This window comes from Bidens hawaiensis, unplaced genomic scaffold (assembly GCF_021521415.1).
Source record: "Bidens hawaiensis isolate Kalapana, Puna unplaced genomic scaffold, B.hawaiensis_p1.1 tig00005510_1, whole genome shotgun sequence".
Classification (NCBI taxonomy): Eukaryota; Viridiplantae; Streptophyta; class Magnoliopsida; order Asterales; family Asteraceae; genus Bidens; species Bidens hawaiensis.
This window is the reverse complement of record NW_027491355.1, coordinates 610,955-616,109: the sequence shown is the minus strand read 5'-3', so window position 1 is coordinate 616,109 and position 5,155 is coordinate 610,955. Positions and strand designations below refer to the sequence as shown.

Here is a 5,155-nt window from a genome sequence, read left to right as displayed (position 1 = left end):
GGAGTTCTCTCTAGATCCCACCCTTATATATATATATATATACTAGTAAGTGCCCGCGCGATGCGGCGGCGACGACAATATGCAACTCGATACTCATTTTTGTTAGTTTATCAATCCTCATGAAGAGCATGTAATTCAATTTCGGTTCAAATTCGATACCTTTATAGATAGATTGGGAGCCGGATTCCAAAGGGATGCTATGTGATCTTCGATGATTGCTGCTATTGATTTCAATTGTGATTTCATACATGGAGAGACTTACAAAAAAATAGTAGGACATGAATCGACCACTCTTTTAACATAAAATGTTAGTGATACACATGACTACATCATTAGTGTAATACTTAGGCTATTAACATCAAATATTAATTACTGATATATAGTATTTGTACGATAAAAGTTGGTAAAATTTGACATAAAATATAACGCGTAACTAAATATAAAAAACCAACATAACTAATTTTAAATCTTCAAAGAAAATTATCAGTTGCTTATACTTGAAAAGATCAGAGAATTATGTTTGTTTACATGCTGGATCATGCTCAACACCTCTCATGCGACTTGCAAAATTCAGGGAGCTAATGGTTTCACCACGGTCTGATGAACTTGGGCGGGTTTGAACAAACATCAGTGTCTTACAATCACCACCTGCACAAATTTTAAGGTAATTTTGGCAGCATCAGCATCTTCATATGCCCAAATGGGATTTAACAAACATATAGAGAAAACTGAAAACCTCACCTAATGAGATTTGCAGAATATGGGTAACCTTTGAATTCCTGATTGGGTCAAAATAGTAGATGAAAATAATATTGAAAGTTGAAACAAGTGTTTTTAACAATATTATTATTTGGAAGGAGGATTATTATATACCTGTAAGGAATGTGATCACTTTTTGATGCAAGTGCAGAAATTACATCACCTAATGCAGAATTCGACTGTGTTATAAACCGGGATTCCACCAATCTTTCTCCTTCAAGCCCAATCTTCACAGATCGTTCACTTCCCGCCAAATCTACAAGCCAAAAGATGGCTTCTAGTCCTCTGCCTATTCACCATATTTTCACCAATAACAGTCACTCGCAATAAGCTATATCAAACACGATATCCAGTAAGCAATATATTTTTAAAACTAAAAACCTTTTTAATAATATACGATTCTAACAAATTTACCGGTGAGAACGGCTACTAAGCTCATTAGCATTGGTTGATCCAACCGAACGCGCACAGCTCCCACGTTCTAGCAGATCCCAAACTTCATCAGCCTTGTAAACTGCCACCTCAGATAGCCCGGGTACTTCTTGGGTACCTTCAGCTGATTGTTTTACGTCTAACCTGCATTTCGAACAAAAACATTAGCCAAAGCGTTAAACAAGGTTTACATATGAACAATAATATGTCAACAAGCTTACTTTTTAGGTGGTTGATTTGCATCCTCAACCAAGAGATCTTTTATATTCTCATTATAGACTTCTAACATGCTTACAAATAGTTGGTATTTCATAATATCATTTCTTTCATCAGATACTTTGAATAACTCCTCCAAAGTACGATAGTTCACACCCCGGTTTTCAGGGGTTCCTTCCATTGTGAACGTTTTCCCGGTTCCAGTTTGCCCGTATGCAAAGAGGCATGCATTAAATCCATCAACAACTGACATCACTAACGATGAAGCTTGTGCAAAAACAGCTTCTGCAATTATGCCCATCAAATTGTCTTATTACGATTTACTCTACTATTTCTTTTAATTTCTTAAACCCAACAAATTGTTGCTCACTTTTACTTTTAATTGGTGTTTGCTCAATTATGCCCATTCATGTACGCAAACCGTTCAATTATTCTATTAACGAAATAACATAACGAAATAACATAAACAAACGCAAACAAGAAAAAGTTGTTCATTAAATTCTCCGTGTTCGGTCGTTTGTTCGGTTACAGTTAAATGGGAGAGCATGAACAAGTTTATGAATGTTTGCCAAATACATTAAATGACCAAAAACTTGTAATCTATACAAGTCTAGACATCATCAATAATCAAACTTGAAAAAAATAAGCTACAAAATCTAATGAATTACCTTGAAAATACACCATAACTCTGAGCACCACCATAAATTATGTTTATAATGTTCAGTCCTTGTATATAGCCTTAATGCGAGATCCTAATTTCTGTCACCAACTCTTCCGCCACCACAACAAATTCTTTCCCCGAGAACCCAAAACCGGTAGGCGAGGGCGGGTGGTGAAAAGTCTACAGACAGCCACAAATAGCACACAGATCTTCAGTCTAAGCCTCATTATCACTTGTAAGCAAACAACCACAAATAGCAAACAAATTCAGTTACGATTGCTTATTTATTAAAAAACAGAATAATAAACTAATATAAACGTTTGAATGTGTCTTATAGTCCACCAACCTTAAACATTCCGTCCTCGCCACAAGCAACATCATCAACATCATGTATGCCATTATATCTTCCTATTGACCCTTGTTTGACTCTCTATAGAATGACTTTGACCAAAGCCCAAGCTTGACCCCATTTGAAAGATTTCTGGCATCATCAAGGACACATTTTAATCGATGTTAATTGAGCTTAGTATCTGAGCATATCAACAAAAAAAAAGAGCCTTCGAAAAACTGAAGAGGTTAGAAAACCGCCTTTGTAATGTTTTTGTAAAGAAAAAGGCCCTCATGAAGACTATACGCTGCACACAGTTAGAAAAAACTCTTAAAATAAGAGAAATAACTAAATCAATAACATAATACAAACCATATAGGCATGTATTAGCAAAAAAAATCAAGAACAACTTGGGAATTACGCATATAAGACTAATTACACTTGAAACTATAATTATCTCAAACCAAATCAACATCAAATCGGACATAAAACCAAATCGTCTAAAACAAAGCTAACACTATAAGTTAATGAAAACACCATCGTTTTGGCACCATGGCTTGCGTTCACGAGCAATAATTAACGGCAGGCACATCCTAAGCAACTAAAATAGAATCTGACAAAATCATGAACTAAAAACAGAAAAAGATTAATAATTTACCTTGGAAGCTTCGATAGACGCGTGAAAAACCCTAGAAGCTGAATATGAGAGATATAATTTGGAGGTGAGGATAGAAGGAAGTCGAAGCCGAAGAGATGTGAAGAAAGAAAGACATAGCGTGGGCAGGGTTGCTTTGTGGCTGCTGTGTTTGATGAGAGAGAGGCGAGGGTTTGGTTACCAGAGAAGTAGGTTTGAAAAGACCGAGTTTCAAATTTTGAAGCTCCAAATCTCTTATATGCTTTGGGAGTGGTACCTTAAGTTTCTCAACTTGTAAAACTCTTAAATTTAAGAGTGTTAAGTAAATGACGTTTTTGCCCTTCCTATATGTATTTTAATATAATATACATATATATATATATATTGAAAGAAATCCAATACACTAATCCTTAACGTACATTAACGTACGCGAATCCCATTTTTCACGAATCGATCCATTAAATCACATCCCAACATCAAGGAATCGTCAATACATATCCAATTAATCATTGGTTAACCGAAAAAAAAAAGTTTTGGATCGTTAATCGATCATTTTTTTACTTTTTTCACGAAGACCGTTTTTTGAGCGTTTTAGGTTTTTGGCTGAGTTTAAGTTTTTGTGAGCGTTTTAGGTTTTTGCCTTTGAGCGTCTCGCGTACCTCTCGTACGTTAAGGCATTAGCGTACAGTATCTCTGCCATATATATATATATATATGTATATATATATGGTTGAGTTCAGGAGAGAAATCAAGTTATTGCAAGAAAATGCGAGAAATCATTTCAACCAATCATAAGTTTTCTTTTTTGTTTTTCATTTAATTAATTAGTAGGATAAATTAGTAAAATTTTCATTTGGTTTATTTGATAACTATTAAATTATATAGTATTTACGGATCATACTATTTTTAAATAGTGAGTTTTATTTTCTTTAATTTAAATTCCAATTGCTATAGTTTTTTTTAAAGTTATTTTGGATAACCCTTTGTGTAGTAATAGATGTCTGTATCAGATGCTACATAATTACATAAACTAGTTACTAATTATATATGAACATCTTATATTAAATATTATGATACATGATTATAAACACGTGATAATTACAAAATATAATTTTCGTGCCATATAACTTATTACGTGATTATAACTTACACAAACCATACTAAGAACCTATATTTTTGAAATGACACACATACATATCGATATACTACCGTGTACACTGAATATAATAACCTACACAAATTATTCATATTAACCTACATAACCTTTTAATAACCTACACCATTTAAAAATACTCATCAAACCTAAACACATAAACATCCTCCCAAATTTCTTACACAGTACCATAAAAATCTGACGTATCTTTTTTCTAATTTCTTTACGTATTAATTAACTTTAAACACATTTGAATTCTTTTTTTAATTCGTAAACATTCATCACTTTTTAATCCTTCACACCAACTTATGGATCCTACACACCACGAAATGTCTACACTAAATAAATCTTTTAGTGTAGGTTAAAACAAATCTTTTTTGTGTAGGACGCATAATTGGTGTGTAGTAATAAAAGACTCTTTTGTTTGTGATATATAGAGTTTGTGTGGGATCCATAAGTTGATGTGTAGGATTAAAAAGTGATGAATGTTTACAAATTAAAAAAAGAACTCGAATGTATTTAAATTTAATTAATACGTAAAGAAATTAGAAAAAGATACGTTGGATTTTTATGGTACTATGTAAGAAATTTGGGAGGATGTTTACGTGTTTAGGTTTGATGAGTATTTTTAAATGGTGTAGGTTATTAAAAGGATATGTAGGTTAATATGAATAATTTGTGTAGGTTATTATATTCAGTGTACACGGTAGTATATCGATATGTATGTGTGGCATTTCTAAAATATATGTTCTTAGTATGGTTTGTGTAAGTTATAATCACGTAATAAGTTATATGGCACGAAAATTATATTTTGTAGTTATCACGTGTTTATAATCATGTATCATAATTTTATAATATAAAATGTTCATATATAATTTGTAACTAGTTTATGTAATCACGTAGCATCTGATACAGACACCTATTACTACACCAAGGGTTATCCATAAGAACTTTAAAAAAACTATAGCAATC

General features: G+C 32.7%; 1 pseudogene; it reads right to left on the bottom strand.

The window, feature by feature from the left end:
* Positions 1 to 433: 433 nt before the first annotated feature.
* On the bottom strand, positions 434 to 1,708 carry LOC143630026 (kinesin-like protein KIN-14S; annotated as a pseudogene).
* Between the last annotated feature and the right edge of the window lie 3,447 nt (positions 1,709 to 5,155).